At 41.8% G+C, this 17,677-nt stretch overlaps 1 pseudogene; it reads left to right on the forward strand.

The window, feature by feature from the left end:
* The window catches only part of LOC115476834, a 557,863-nt pseudogene that overhangs the window by 3,069 nt on the left and 537,117 nt on the right, over positions 1-17,677 (forward strand).

Genomic DNA, 17,677 nt, shown 5'->3' on the forward strand with positions numbered 1-17,677 from the left:
AAGCAACTTTTCATAAGGTGATTTCAAGTCTGCTACAACTTTAAGTTCAATGTTATGCATCTGAAGAGGGAATCATATACTCTTGTTATGATTCATATACATAAAGAGCACTTAATAAAATATGCACATACATTACATTCTACTTCTATTCCATCCAAACTAAGGAATACTGTCTACATGCAGGTTGGGTAAAAGTAGGCACAAACTTTCTTTTTGTGTATCATTTATACATCTATGATGCCACACAATTTTATAAAAGGCTCATACATACCGAAAAAGCTTTTCTGAAATTATACCTTACTCCAGAAAAATTATCATACTTTTTCAAAATTGATTCTAGTTTATGAATGCCAAATTCATGTTAACTATTGAAGAGATATAACTTGGAGAAATCAGGATTTATAGCATTTTCTGTTACCTACCATATACATTTTTGTTAAATGAAATAAGTTGAATTAATATTGGTATTCTTCTTATTACAACAACCCCTAAAATTCTATAAATGGCACTTAAAATTCTGTGTGCAAATTTGGGCATATGTCCAATTTGTGCAAGTAATTTAGTTGAATACCAAGCTAATTAGTGCTGATAATTGGGCCTTAATAGCATCCAATAATTGATGTTCATTGGCTTGTTAATTAAAGATTGTGTGACCATCTTGGGATCACACCCAAATTTAGGCACAGATATTTGAGCTCCTTTTATAGAATCTGGGTACAGAGTCTGCTGCAGGAAGCTCAATCTCCAGTTTAGGACAATGAAGAAGAAGAATGGGCAGGGAAGTCAGTAGACAAAAAGGAGTAATAAGAGTCACACTACTGGTCTTTTCTCTTCCTGAACGTTTGCTGTAATTTTCTTTATGTATACTTTTATTATACTACGTTTTCTTTTACTTCTTTATATCTGAAAATGCCAGCTTCAACAGCTGCAGTTGTTTCTGCAGCCTAAAGTTAAGAATAGCAGAGCAGAATGATGAAGAAAATGTTGCATCTGTTCAGTATACTGCTTAGCACAGTAGGGCCTAGTTCACTCTTAGAAAAAAAAAAAAAAGAGAGAGAGAAGCAAGCACTATTAACTAGTCTCCATAGTGTACAACTCTTTTCGCCATAGTTTTAAACTGAAACTTTCTCTAGAGGTAGAAACATAATAGCCAAGAGTATAAAAAGGATAGTAGCAAGGCTTAAAGTGTCCTAAAGAAAGTTATTTTCTGTTCATGCATGTTGGAGAGGTAGCACTGCTACTGACCTGACATAGTGTTAATTAAGGTGTGAGGAGGTAGAATATTTGCAAAGGTTACTAAGGGCAATCTGATTGCTGGGCTAGCTTCAAAGGGTTATTTAAAATAGTCTATCTAAACTATATAGAGAGGAAAGGTCCCACTTAACTTTCTTTCTGAGAAGTTCTGAGAGAAGTGGACATTTCTGCAGGGAAGTGACATTATTTTATTCTGTGCTTGGTAACTTAAGATTGGGTTTTAAAAAGAGCAATTGTAGGATATTGATAAGCCCAGAATTTAAAAAAAGAAGAAGCAAACTTTATTAACTGGTCTCCATACCTTTTCCCCCATAGTTTTAAATTTGAATTTTCTGCCACAGCATTAACAGATAGTCTGTAGAAGGCACAGTAGGGCCTAGTTCAGTCTTCATTCCCACCCACCCTCCCCAACTCCCACCCACCCCTTGCTCAAATCTTCATGTATAGTCAATTATTCTAATTAGGACAACAAGAGGGGCATTTTCATTAGAGTTTTAATTACATTTAACTCATTTTTGAGAAGCAAACACTAAATAAATTACAAATTAAACCAATCTTAAGGCTCTTTATATTCATCTGATATCCCTAGTACCTTAAGAAGTTTTTTTTTTTTTTTAATTTTTAACCAGGAGCTTTATTGAAAGACTTTATCATTCATACATGTTGACATAAACACATCTACTCATTTCCATTAGACAAAGTCAGTTCTCCGAAGGTCTCTGCTTCACATAATACAAAGCTAGTCCTAGTTTACATTTTAACCTTTTTAACAAATGAACAACACCAATACCTCCGCCAAAACATAATACCCTAATTCCCTCCCCCCCAACTCTTCCTCCCAGGGACCCCCCCACTATTATCCCCTGCCATTCCTCATATCCAAAATAACCTAAGAAATACCCATAACTGCCCATACCTGTTTCCATTTAGCCAAAGTGTTTTTCTCTTTAGCCCACAGTCGCTCTCTTTCAGCAATGTACTCAAGAAGAGCCTTCCACTTACTCACTGAAGGACACCCAGGTTGCTTCCATGATCGAGCAATTACTAACCGCCCTGCACTGAAGCAATGTCTAACCAGAATCTGTTTCGCTCCCAGCACCCCAGGAACATGTCTGTTAAACAAAAATATAGCTGGGTCCCAAGGAATAGGGTGAGCCACCCACCTCTGCACCTTCCACTGAATCGCCTTCCAGTAGGCCTGCATCTTCCGACATGACCACCAAATATGACCATGAGTACCTCTCTGTCCACAGTTCCGCCAACAAAGGGAGGAAACCCCCCTAAACATGTGACTCAAAACGGGATGGTGTGAGGTACCAACGATATAAAACTTTAGTGCTATTCTCTTGAATATTAACTGCTGGGAGCAATTAACGGTTCCTCTCTCCATTTTCTGCCATTCAGCTTCCTCATAACACACTCCTAATTCCTTCTCCCATCTAACCCGGTAATGACTAACCTCAGGCATTGCATCCCTCAAGTATCCATACAACAACGTTATCAGCCCCCTAGTGCCTTCTTGCCGAACACAGATTTCCTCTAAAAGGTCACTTCCGCGAATAATTTCTCCTTGATACCAGGAGATTGTAAAAAATGCCATAATTGTTATAAGCATATTGATCCCTGTGTGGTAACTATAGGTATCCGCCAAGTCAGCAAACCGAACAAATCCCTTACCCTCCACTAATTGTCCCCATAAATCTAATTCCTGTCGCTGCCATCCTTGTGAAAGCTGAAGGAACACATCCCGGTGGGAAAGCTGAATGATATGCTATAGGAGACAATCGAGAATATAAAACCCTTTTTTACGTTCCAATTTATCCCAACATATGAATGTATACTGAATAATAGGAGGCAGATTAGTTCCCAGATATCGTCTTCATGGGCCAGCCAAATCAAATGTCCCAATTTCAATGGGCTTCTAACCAAACTCTGCTCCATCTGCACCCATAACTTATGCAACGGTTCCTGGAACCACTCTACAGCAGCTTTGGCTTGAGCAGCCAAATGATAAAGATCCAATTTAGGAACACCCAGTCCCCCCTTTGTCCTGCGTGCCCTATACATAATAGCCCGGGGAAGTCTAGATTTACCTCCCTGCCAAATAAATTTATGTAATCCATTCTGCATCGACTGGATTAATTGTCCCTTGATTGGTATGGGTAGCGCTTGAAAAAGATATAGCAAGCGAGGTAGACTATTCATTTTAACGGAGGCTATACGCCCAAACCATGACAAGGACAAGTGCTCCCAATGTTCCAGGTCAATCCTAATCCTATTCAACAATGGAACATAATTGGCATCACTCAAACAATCAAAGCTCTTTGTAAGGCGGATCCCTAAATAATTCATACTCTCCGTCACCCAAGCTAGGGGATACTCTTGTTTACATCTACTGTATTCTTCTTCAGTCAACCCCATTGCCATGGCCTCCGTCTTATTAACGTTAATTTTAAACCCTGATACCCGCCCATAACGGTCTATCTCCTGAAAGACCTCCGACAATGATTCCATAGGGGAAGAGAGAGTTAGGCAGAATATCATCTGCAAAAAGTGCAATTTTGGATTCCAGTTGTCCAACCACAATTCCCCCTTATTCTAAGGTTTTCCCTAATAGTGACGGCTAAAGGTTCCATTACAAGGGCAAAAAGGAGAGGCGACAGGGACTCCCCTGCCGGGTACCCCGTGTAGGTCAAAAAAAGGGGAAACCTGTCCATTAATCCTGACACATGCTTTGGGAGATTCATAAAGTGCCGAATCCAACTCTGAAACTTGGTCCCAAATCCATATCTCTCTAAGACCTGATAAAGAAACTGCCAATGAACACGATCAAATGCTTTTCTCTGCATCAATACTTAGCAAGCAATAGGTGTGTCCTTTGTTGTTTCGCTACATACATAATATCAAGAGTACGCCTGATATTATCTGAGGCCTGCCTGTTCAAGACAACCCTACTTGATCTGGATGAATGAGGGTCTGCAACACCACATTAAGCCTAACAGCCAAAACCTTAGCCATTATTCTCACCATCCACGTTCGTACAGATATAGGTCTATAGGAATGCACATTCGGTCACATCTTTATTAGGTTTAGGATAACAGCTATCCAGCCTGTGCCATAGTTGATGGAAGGGGACCCCCCCTCACGTATAAAATTAAATACTTCAGCAAGCACTGGTGCTAATTGAGGTCAAATGCTTTATAAAATTCACCAGTATAGCCGTCATATCCCTGGCGACTTTCCAGATTTCAAGGTTTTAATAGCTTGGATCACTTCCTTCACCTCAATCGGAGCCTCCAGTCGAGCCCTATGTTCCAAGGCCATAACTGGTAACTCCAAGGTATCTAAGTATGACCGAATATCATCCATCTGTATCGCTGAATCTCTAGTGTAGAGGTCAGCATAGAACTTACAAAATTGTTCTCTAATATCTTTAGATGTTTCCTAATCTCACCCCTAGGCCCTTTAATTCGAAAGATTGTTCTCTCTGCTCGCAACTTGCGTAATTTAAATGCTAATTGCCTCCCAATCTTGTTGCGAGTAGTGTATACATAGAGTCGTAACTTATCATTAATAAACTCAAGATCCCTCGTAAGCAAGGTGTCTAATTTTAATCTAGCCATCTGTAGAGATTTATATATCCTATGGGAACCAGTATGCTTATGCTTAAGTTCCAACTCTCTGATCTGACCCCTCCAATAGTGCTTTTCCTTTTCCCTCTCTCTTTTTAACCTCCCCCGCCACCTTCATAAAATGGCCTCGTTACACTGCTTTAAGGGCATCCCATACCACTGCTATAGAGGGCCCGGAATCCACATTTAAAATGTAAAGATTCTTTAAGCACCTCAAATACTCCGACCCAAACCCCCTTGTGTGTCAGCAAGGTATTGTTAAAAGTCCATCTACCCCCATAGAGCTCTCCGTGTTCCATTGAATATCCACCCAGCAGGGGGCATGATCAGATATGTTATGTTACCTATCTTGGTATCTTGAATCACTCCCCCCAGAGTCTTATCACAAAAAGGTAGTCACTACGAGTATAGATATCATGCAACGAGAATAGAAGGTGTAATCTCTCTCTGAAATATGGCAATCCCTCCATGAATCAAACAAACCTAGTTCACCAGTAACCCTATTCAACACTTTTGCAAGAATTTTATCCCCCTTAGATACCAGACCAGATTTATCCACAACAGGGTTCATAGTAGCGTTAAAATCACCTCCTAGGATAAGCTGGCCCCCAGCTAGCAGGCTTATTTGCTTTTGTAGTGACATGAGAAAGGAGGATTGCCCCGAATGGGAGCAATATACACACCCCAAGTTATCTCCTTATTGTCCACAGATCCTCTGACCAGCACATAGCGGCCCTTCGGGTCCCTCTTCACCTGTTGCACCTGTAATGGGAAATCTGAATGGAAAAGCAACGCAACTCCTCGCTGTTTCTTATTTGAGGTATCAGATGCAAAAAACTCTTGGAATAAGATGCATGCCGAAACAGTTTCTCATGAACCCGCTTCAAATGGTTTCTTGTAGCATCACAACCTGGGTTTCAGTCTGAGTATTTCTTGCCATATCAATTGTCTCTTTCTTGGCACATTAAGTCCTTTTACATTAAAGGTAACAATCCTCATTTGAGAAGTCATTTAATAATGGCAATCATACATCAACATAACGCTCTCTTGTATAGAACAATCATCCCTGGAGAAAACTCTAACACTCCCAACCCCCCCTCCCCCTCCCTTCTACCCATCTAACATTCTTTGCGTAAGGCACAGAGGAACCATCCCCCCACCCTCCGCATAACCCCCAGAAATGAACATCTCACCCAACCCCTAGCACCCAACAGCAAACAACCCCGACCCCTTCCTTAATTCACGCACACATATCCTTCGTGTGTCCTCATGCAACACTCACACCGAACTCTATGCTCTGGTAGTTACCAATCTTAACAGTTTTCTGCCGTCCCAAAAAATTCAGGTGTTCAGCCGCGGCTTCTTTGCTTTGTTAAAGACTTGTTGCCACTGACGTACTTTATCCTGAGCTGCAGTCAACTCCATAGGTGACTCACTCTCCTGCACCATGATTCCCGCCTTCTGTAAGGTATTCTGCGCGTGCTCCAGTGTACGCACCTTATGATGTTTTCCAGCAATAGTAAAACACAGGGCGAATGGGAAGGCCCAACGGTATTTCACATTCTGGCGGCCTAGCGCTTTCCAATATAGGTTTCATAAGCTTCCGCTGTTGTAATGTAAGGCCGACAAGTCCTGATACACATGCACCGGGAGTGTCATTAAACTGTAAATCCTTGCATTGTCTTGCTAACGTAAAAAGCTGTTCTTTGTCTGTATACTTCAAAAATCTCACCACTATATCTCTAGGTTTATTCGGTGGAGGCGCCCCCAGAGCTCTATGAGCCCGCTCAATTTCGGGCATGGAACTATCCGGCTTTTCAGCCTGCAGCTGCTTACACAGTTCTTGTACAATTATTTTTAACATCTTCGTTGCTGTTCTCCGCCTCCGGAACCCCTCGAAACGCAGATTGTTCCGACGTCCCCGATTCTCCATATCATCTACCTATATTGCAACTCTGTCAGTTGGTTTTCAAATCCCTCGTCTTTCCGACGTAATTGGGACATCGCTTCTCCCTGTTCCTTGACGCGAACTCGAGGGTCGTCAATACGGGCCCCCACCTCCTTTAGTCTCCTCTTAAGTGGTCAATGCATTCCACAATGTCCGCTTTCATATGAGCAAGGGTCTTTCCGCAACTCTTTCAATACTTTGGTAAACGCAACCTCCAGATCTCCACCACAATCTTCCTCCGAGCGCACCGATTCAGAATCAGAGGCCTCACCACGTTTGCGGGGACACATGGCGCACTCCTGTCTTGGAAGCACGCTGGCTGCTCCTGGCTCCCCCTTTAGCCGTAAAGCTTTCAATTTTTGCGACATTGGGTAATGCTCCAGCTATTATACACCACCAGCATGCGAAATAGGAGGAATTCCGGTAAGAAATTTCGCTAATGTTCGCTTATTAGCGGGGTTAATCGGGAGCTGCAAGCTTAGGCTGCCATCAAGGCGATGACGTCACCGGAAGTCCGTACCTTAAGAAGTTTTAATTAAACAACTCTATAGTACTAAGATGCAGACAGTATCCAGCAGTGAGAGAGGTATATCCAGTCTTTTGCATTGAGTGTTCACATGTATGATTATCTTCCAGTTGGTGAGAGGTCATATGTGTGTGCTGGATGCAAAGAGCTCTAGCTCTCAGAGAATGAGTCTGTTTTCTGAGGCTAGAGTAGCAGACTTGGAGGAGCTGAGGCAGACAGAGAGGTTACATAGAGGAGAGCCTACAGCACATTGTACGGAAGTCCCACCTCTAATCTGGCAGCCCCTGTGCTATGTTGGAGGAGGGAAGTCTTCTAAAAGGAGAGCATCACCCTGGTGCAAGCTGGAAGCAATCCTGTAGACAGGACAGCAGACCGGGGGATGCAATATCCTCTCACACCGAGAATGTGTCTCCAGGAGCTACTGTCCAGGAGAGAGGTTAGGATAGCTGTTGTAGTTGGTGATTCGATTATTATGCATGTAGATAGCGGGTGTCTGGTGGGACGTGAGGATTGCCTGGTCACTTGCCTCCTAGTGTGAAGGTGAAGGACCTCATGCATCACCTAGATAGGATTTTAGATAGTGCTTGGGGAGGAGCTGGCTGTCTTGGTACAGTGGGTACCATGACTTAGGAAAATGTGGGAGAGGAGGTTTCTGGAAGCCAAATTTAGGCTCTTAGGTAGAAAGTTCAATCTAAAACCTCTATGGTAGCATTTCTGAAGTGTTACCATTCCACGAGCAGGGCCCAAGAGACAGGCAGAGCTCTGGAGTCGCAATGCATTGATGAGTCGATGGTGCAGAGAGGAGGGTTTTAGATTGTAAGGAACTGGGCAACATTCTGGGGAAGGGGGAGCCTATTCCGGAAGGATGGGCTCCACCTTAACCAGGGTGGGATCAGGCTGGAATAAAGCAGCTTATAAACTAGAACCTGTGGGAAGGCTAACAGTTGTTCAAAAATGCATGGTTCTGAAAAAGTATTTTTCAAAGATATCACCAAAACAGGGAAGATAGGGTATCCTGATAGGAAGGGTTGCAAAACAAACCATAGTAGATCAGGTGTCTTTAAATAAAAATCAGACAAAAGTTTGCAAATTAACACTGTCAACTACTGAGCAAGATGTAAATAGGAACAACAAACATAGTTTGAAATGTCTATATGCGAATGCCAGAAGCCTAAGAAATAAGATGGGATTATTAGAATATATCGCACTAAATGAAAAATTAGATATAATAGGCATCTCTGAGACCTGGTGGAAGGACGATAACCAGTGGGAAACTGTCATACCAGGGTACAAATTATATTGTAGTGATAGGGTGGATCAAATTGGTGGAGGGGTAGCATTGTATGTTAAGTAGGGCCTTGAATCAAATAGATTGAAAATTCTGCAGGAAGCAACACATCGTGGAATCCCTATGGACTGAAATTCCATGTGTAAAGGGGAATGGATAGTAAAAGGAGTGTACTATCACCCACATGGCCATGGTTGAACAGACGGATGTAAAAATGTTATCAGAAATTAGGAAGGCTACTAAACAGGGCAACACAATAATAATGGATAAATGTATCATCAGGGGCATGCTAGGGAGGTAAAATTCCTTGACGAAATCAAGGATTGCCTTATGAGCAGCTGGTACAGGAGCCAGCAAGAGAAGGAAAAATTCTAGACCTAGCTTTAGTGGAGTGCATGATCTAGTGCAGGAGGTAATGGTGCTGGGGCTGCTTGATAACAGTGATCATAATATGATCAGGTTTGATATCGAGTTTGGAGTAAGTACACACAGGAAATTCAATACGTTAGCATTTAATTTTCATAAAGGAGTCTATGAAAAATGAGAAAAACAGTGAAAAGAAATTTAAAGGAGCAGCTGCGAAGGTCAAAAATTTACATCAGGTGTGGATGCTGTTCAAAAATACCATTCTGGAAGCCCAGACCAAATATATTCCGTGTATTAAAAAAGGAGGAAGCATAGGCGGTCGGTGGCCCAACTGTTTGGGGAGGCTAAAGGGGGTGGGGTTAGGGGTGGGGCCAGGGGTGGAGCTTAAATCCATAATTGTCTGATAACACACAGAAAAAAAATAAAAATAAAAGTCACAATTAATACCTTTTATTAAATTTAGATATTAGATATGTATCATATGTCAAAGAATAAAGTGGTTGCTCAAAGCATATACTAACCACAATTGCTCAATTGCAAAACACTATGCACAACTTTGTGCAAAAACACACTCAGAACCTTACTGTACCATAAATATTACACTGAGCAGAACCTAATATACCACCCATACGGAAAATGCAAACCGTCAACAATATGAAACAAGGGATCATAATATCACAGTCTCATGTACAGCCACAAAACACCCTAATCATGTTTAATGTGGGATAAAATGCCATAAATAAGTAAATAAATATAAACTTTTAATGTTGAGCACCTGATTCTCAAGTGGACATATTCCAAACACTATAATGAAAATAAAATGATCTTTTTCTACCTTTGTGTCTGGTGACTTTGTTTTTCTGATCATGCTGGCCCAGTATCTGATTCTGCTGCTATCTGTCCTCTTAAACTCCATTCCAGGGCTTCATTTCCATTTATTTCTTTACTTTCTGCCTTCTTCTTCATTTCTTGCCTTACATCCGTAAGTAAAAGCTGGGTCCTCTGCAGGCATGACTGTCCAGTGGATCCAGCTTCTGCCTATTTTCTCCATCGATGTGCAGGTTTTCTCCCTTTTCCCTCATCTCATCTCCTTCCTCTCTCTTCCCTCCCCTCTATCCATGTCCAGCATTTCTTCTCTCTCCCTTCCCCTCCATCCATGTGCATCTCCTTCCTCTGTCTTCCCTCCCCTCCATGCATGTCCAGAATTTCTCCCCTTCATCCATGTGCATCTCCTTCCTGTCTTCCCTTCCCTTCATCCATGTCCAACAATTCTCCTCTCTCCCTGTCCAGCAACCCTCCTCTCTCCCCTGCCCTCCATCCATCCATGTCCAGCAACCCTCTTCTCTCCCCTGCCCTCCATCCACCCATGCCCAGCAACCCTCCTCTCCCCTCTAGCCATGTCCAGCAACCCTCCTCTCTCCCCTCCATCCACCCATGTCCAGCAACCCTCCTCTCCCCTCCATCCACCCATGTCCAGCAACCCTCCTCTCCCCTCTAGCCACCCACCCATGTCCAGCAACTCTACTCTCCCCTCCATCCACCTATGTCCAGCAAATCTCCTCTCCCCTGACCTCCCCTCCATCCATGTCCAGCAACCCTCCTCTCTCTCCCCTGCCATCCCCTCTATTCACCCATGTCCAGCAACCCTCCTATCCCCTGCCCTCCATTTTGTCCCCTGCCCCCCTCCATCCATACCCAGCATGATTCTCCTCTCCCCTGCCCCTGCCTCCATCCATTTGGAGCGGCACCATGAGTCTCCCCTTCCCTCCCCTTCCTTACTATCTGCCCCGTACCGCCCTTAATCTTTAATGTACCTCCATCCCAGCGCCGACCGCGTCATTTTGAAGCACGCCCTGCCCGTCTCTATTCTTCTTTCCCTTCGTTCTGCAGAGTCCCGCCTTCTGACATCATTTCCTCTAGGGCGGGACTCTGAGTTTGTTCCCTCAGAGTCCCGCACTGGAGGAAATGATGTCAGAAGGCAGGACTCTGCGGAACGAAGGGAGAGAAGAAATGGGACGGAGGTACATTAAAGATTAAGGGTGGTGCAAGGCAGATAGTAAGGAAGGTGAGGGAAGAGGAGGCTCATGGCGCCGCTCACCCAAACCCCCCCCCAGACGCCTAACCCTTTCCTGCTTCGGCTGGGGAGGCTTAGCCTCCCCAAGCCTCTTATACCGGGCGCCTATGGGAGGAAGGAAAATCAAATGACAGCCGGCATGGTTAAAAAGTGAAGGGAAGGAAGCTATTAGAGCTAAAAGAAAACTGAAAATAATAATAAACAACAGCATAAGGAAAGTGAAATGCAAAGCACTGATAAGGAAGGCAAAGAGGGACTTTGAAAAAAAGATTGTATTCTTTTTGCGATTCAAACCATATGGTTCCACCATATTCAGTCTGAAAATTTACTTCTGCTCTGGTTGTCACAAAATCTGATGAATATTGCCATGGCACTTAAAAGCTGGGAGTTGCTCCTGAAAGCATTTTGAGAACACTGATCTTTCTTATGCCCTCTCCCACTAAGTAGGGGACCTACCAGTTCTTTATCCTTGTCCCCGGAGAGGTCAAGGGAAATAAAACACACACACACACACACAAGATAAATATAAACAGATCAAAGGCCTTTTGGGAGAGAGAACTGAGGGTCTCACATAATAGTATTGAGGCCACTCAGAACTGTCTCACAATTTCTCAGGTACTCTGCTCTTTTATTAAGAATGCATTAAGTCATAAATTAACTGGTTACATCACAAATCATGGGATACAAATCATGGGATATAAACTTTGAAAAAATCATTGGCTAGATTATATTCTGCTTACATCTGCAAGTTCAGGGGTTCAGGGTACTTTCCCAAACTGCTAATGGTTCCAGTAAAAATCAAACATTTATAGAAATGCAGAACTATCATACATTTTTCCATATTACATCTGCATGCTCAGACATCTGCATATTTCTCTCTTACTTCCCTATTCCCTTTCAAACATGGGTGTTCTTAGTGACTTCCCAGAATCTGAACAAAACTGTTAATTCAACAAGTGTCAGCAATCTGTAACTAGGTTAAATGCATCTGTCCTGCTCTATCTTAAAATTATCTCAGTTTCACATTTTGAATGTTTAACTCTTGCTATTCCCTTCTGAGCGGAGGTGTTATCATTTCCATAGTACATCCTTAATATCATCACTCCAAAACCATGCATGAAAAAAAATTTAAATAATGTACCACATTCAAGCAGTGATTTACTAAAGCATTCAATACTTTTCAAAAGAAAATGCAATGTATGTGTTCTATAAGATGAGTTTTTAACCCTAGAACGCAAATTGGGGGCCTTTTAGGCCCCCATGCTTACATTTTTGCTATTATCTGCAAAATTACTTTAGTTAGAATTTTGAAACTCAAGGTATTACTCAAGTATGTCATTGTTGATAATATCCAGTTGTTCATATAATTTTTTTTCATAGGCATTATGGTGTAACAATGCTTGTTTGGTGAAAACTACATCTGTACGAATTGGGGGCCTTTTAGGCCCCCGCTGTTTTTATCATGTTCTCAGAAGTGTTTGTGTCTCAAGTTACTTTATTTGTACTCAGTAATGCTGGTGGAGGGGCCAGGGTGTGGATAATAACATGTGAGGATGTCATGTGATTTTTGGAGGGAGTGATAAGGCCATGACATCACCTCAGGTCCTCTGAACACTGAGGACAGTATACACTGTGAGCTAATTGCTGAAGGACCTGTGATAAGATAAGCTGTTGAGAGGAAATCTGTTTCATTTTCTAACATCTAGTCAGCAATGGCACAGTCTTCCTCCAAGGTGTCTGACTGACCAAGAGATTGAAGCGATTATGTTCAAAGCGATGATGAAAGTGAACTATCTTTGTCTGATGAAGAATATCTGCCACCAGCTAATCAAACATCCTCATCCAGTGATCTTCTGATGATGAAGAAGTGAATCTAGTGGATCCTCAAGAAGTGATAAGTAGAACATCCAAAACGAATGTTTTTTGGGACAGTAATCCTACATTAGTCGGACGTACTCCAATACACAATATTGTGAGACAGGCTCAAGGAGCTGTGGGAAGTCCCAGTTACTTTACCCCTAAAGATGTATTCTGTACTTATTTTTCTGACAATATTGCAGAAGAGGTCCTATTATGTTCAAACCTAGAAGGAAGACGTATCGCTTCAGCAAAAAATAAGTCCTGGAAAAATATCTCAAAAGAGGAACTTTATGCATATATTGGACTTTTCCTGCTGGCAGGGAGTCAAAAATCGTATGATGTCCCAATACGAGAATTATTTCTGGACCCACTTTCTGATCCACACTATAAGGCGACAATGTCAGTGGGCAGATATGAGGAAATTAGAAGGATCATTCGCTTTGATGATAAGCGAACTCGTGCAGCGAGGTTTGAAACAGACAAATTAGCCCCTATCAGTTATATCTGGAACATATTTATCAAAAATTGCACAAAACTTTACAATCCTAGTACTAATGTTACTGTAGATGAGCAACTTGTACCGTTCAGAGGACGCTGCAAATTCATACAATACATGCCCAGCAAGCCAGCCAAGTACGGTATAAAAATCTTCTGGATGTGTGATTCTGCAAATTATTATGGCATAAATGGCGTAATCTACTGTGGCAAAGAGGTTGGTGCACCAGTACAGAAGGATCTGGGGTCTGAAATAGTCAAAACTCTTGCTGTTCCAATATTCAATTCAGGTAGAAACATCACCATGGACAATTATTTCACCAATGTTGAACTAGGCAATTTTCTGCTTGCAAAAGCTATTACACTTGTTGGTACTATAAAGCAAAACAGACGAGAAATTCCAGCAGCACTCAAACACAATCGTCAGCGAGCACTTTATGAGAGTGTCTTTGGATTCAATAACAAAGCGACTTTGGTATCTTACAAGGCAAAGAAGGAGAAATCTGTAATTTTACTCAGTACCATGCATCACGATTGCAGTGTTGACAGCAATAACCAAAAATTGAAACCAGAAATCATCCTGCATTACAATGCAACAAAAGGAGGTGTAGATAAAATGGATGAGATGGTGGGAGAATATTCGTGTAAGAGGCAAACAAACGATGGCCTGTAGTACTATTTTCAAATATGCTTGATGTAGCAGCCCTAAATTCATTCATTATTTATACAGAAACTCATCCTGAATTTCATGCACAGGGGAAGGACAGGAGACGCTTATTCTTGAAGGACCTTTGTCATGAACTTGTAATACCTCACATGATAGAGCGAAGCGACTTGAAATGCTTGCCAAAGAAAACTAAAGAAGCAATGAAACGGTTGTGGCGTACAGTTTCAGATTACTCCAGAGCCAGGAGAAAGAAAACGAAAGCGTTGTTTCATGTGTCCAAGAAACATAGAGAGGAAACTGAGCGATATTGTTCCACTTGTAAGGAAACTGTTTGCAAAGAACACCTCTTCTGAAAAAATAACATGTCAGAATTGTTTGGAAGACTAATATAATAGAAAGAAAGTTAGAATAAAATGTAGCTGCAGCTAGTTTGCTATAGATTTCTATGCATTTTTGTGTGTTTTCATGTCTTTGCGTGAAATTTGGGAAAAAAAAAAGATTTTTTTGGTGTTTTCTGTGAAAAATTATAATTAAAATGTTGGTCCACTATTCATATTTTATTGAGCAATTTGAAATAAACTTGTGAAAGTATTTAAGTGTGTTTTTCTACATTATGTGCATGGGGGCCTAAAAGGCCCCCATAACGTTAATATGTATATTTTTAACGTCATGCGTTCTAGGGTTAAACCATCTAGAGGTATGTCCCATATACAAAAGGTTTACAAGCATATTGAAAGACATAGACTATATTTGCGATTGACTTTGGTGTGTTGCTGTCAAGTTAAACTCTCATTGAGTCGCAGGACAAATAAAAACCTGAAGCTTATTGCATTATATGGCAAACTGAATATTTATTTCATTTCATGTGTCCACCCTGTGTATTAAGGTTCGGATTAGTAGACCACACATTAGCACTGCATAATTGTGACCTGGGTTGGCCCCTGTGGAAACAGAATACTGAGTTTCATGGACATTCAGTCTGGTTGAAGTATGGAAATACTTTTGTACTTATGCTGCTGACTAATGAAAATTTGACTCCCTATACACATTAGTACATTATTTTAGTATGTCAAACATGGACTCAAAGCTGTCCTAAATTAGCCCACTTAGCTATGCGGGCCCCGCACCTGAATATTGGCTGGGACCTGCTTGGGGGCAGTATTGGGGAGGTGCGAGGGGGGAGAGGGGTTATGCATGTGCTGGCAAATATGCAATGCTGGGACCCACATAGCTAAGTGGGTTAATTAAGGACAGTAAAAGCTGTCCTAAATTAATCCACTTAGCTATACGGGCCATTGCACTGAATATTGGTCAGGGACCTCACATAACTAACCCTGCCTCTAAAGCAGTGCATTTTTTTCTAGCAAAAACGTTGCTGGTACTCAGACGCCAGGTCATCCTTCAGGGATGGGATGATCACTGAGGGACCCACTCCACAATAGCCAAGCCCTCTGCAACAAGTCACAGAGTCTATGAAAAGGCAGGTGTGTAGAGCCTGAGCTCTTTCATTAACACTTAGGGACCATGGGTCAATTTTAGCAGACAATGGAAACGGTGCCGGTACTCAGTACTCACAATACCCCCTCAAAACAGCCCTGCCCCAAAGTATCCCCCTCCCTCCTACACTCTCCCCCCAGCCTGTGGGAATCAAAAGACACATCCCTCCCCCTAAAACAAGTCCCCCTCGGAACCACTAGGGATATCAGGTGGGCTGGAGGGGGCTACCTAGAACCTTGGTGGGGTCTCATTTGGGAGGTGGGGAGGATCTTTGATTCCCTGCGGTCTGAGAGGAGAAGAGAGGAGGGAGGTGGCTATTTTGGAAACTGTTGAAGAGGTTGTGGTGGGGCTTTTAAAGGTAAATCATGGAGTGGAGAAGTGGCCTAGTTGTTAGAGCACCTGTCTGAATACAGAGATGGCCAGTTCAAAATCCCACCACTTAACTCTCCATTGTCTCAGGTACAAACTTAGATTGTGAGCCCTACCGCAACCGAGAAATACCCAGGTGTACCTGAATGTAATTCACCCTTGAGCCACTACAGAAAAAATTGTGAGCAAATCTAAACTAATAATATTTATGCAGGTTCCAGCTGATATTCAACCAGGGTTACATAACTGTTTTGTGTAGGTCCTGGCTGAATATCTGCAGGGATCTGCATAAGCTTCAGCAGCCATCCCCACAAAATATAGCCCCCAATATTCAGTGCTGAATATAGCCTTGAGACAGGCATTTTAAAAAACGCTGTCCCACTGGTGACTGAATATCGGGGGTGGGTGTTCAGAATAAGTGTCGACCAGGTTTGCTTATTTGGACAGAGCGCAGCTTTTGCACTTTAGGTTGGCCAGCTGTTGGAGATAAGATGTTGGGCTTAATGGACCTCTGGTCTGACCAAGTATGATGTATTTTATTCACTTAAATAATCACACATGTGTAAGATTGTAAACAATTGCTTATTTTTGCAACTTTCACATTTACATCCAAGAAATACACTGGTACTAAAAAGGAAAATTATGCAAAAATAATTAATTAAAACGTTTCCCAATGTCCAATAAAATAAGAAGAGTTACAAGTATATTTAGGAGAAATTAAAGAAGAAAGATGCAAAATATCACCTATTGAGATATGAATGCTGGTAACAAATGTCCCTAGCGTGCCTATAAACATGTCATTCCTGTGCACCTAAGGCTATTTGTACCATGGCCATAACCCCCTGATGTTCTATTTATTTCATTTAGGGTCAATATTACCATTAACATGCAGCAATTTAAAAACAATTACTGCGTGAGCTCTTACCTCCACTATTTTGTAGTGTGATATGGACTCTCGTGTTATCCATGCACTAACCAGTTATCGCGCTGTAATGTAGATGCATGAACTAGTTAGTGCAGGAACACACATTCTCTATCCTGACATGCAAACTAACGAAAATAAATAAATAAATTTACCATGTAGCACATGCAAAAACTAAGGCATGACACTTTAGCACATCCCATGTTGGGCTATTTTTGCTGCATGAGGTGCACATTCGCAACCTAACGCAGATTACTAAAAGATTCCTGTTATTAGTATCTTGCTAATTGATGGAATATTTCTGAATGCTTAAATGAAGAACCTAATGTCACCTATTTGGGTTTCTGCCAGATACTTGTGATCGGTTTGGCCACTATTGGAAACAGGATACTGGCTAGATGGAACATTGGTCTGACCCAGTATGGCTATTCTTATGTTCTTATGTTAAGTCCTATTCTGTACAGTTTTGATCACCAAAATAATAACCTCCACCCCACAGAAAAGACCCCGCCCCCCATAGAATACAAAGAAGATATTACACAAATCACCAGTTTCTGAAAGGTCATAGTTTAGCAACCTAATTTTACAGAAATAGTAAAGCCTTGGCTTCAAAATGCAGAGACAGTAGATGCAGATTCGGGCCAGAAAAACTGGCCACCATAACTTTAAAAAAGTCACTCCAGCAGCCCAGTGAGAGCATTAACAATTTGCTCCATAATTACCTCTTATCTATATTCCTAAGTGAACATGTTTCAAATAAATGTATAACAGAACGCTAT

Source organism: Microcaecilia unicolor, chromosome 8 (assembly GCF_901765095.1).
Source record: "Microcaecilia unicolor chromosome 8, aMicUni1.1, whole genome shotgun sequence".
Lineage (NCBI taxonomy): Eukaryota > Metazoa > Chordata > Amphibia > Gymnophiona > Siphonopidae > Microcaecilia > Microcaecilia unicolor.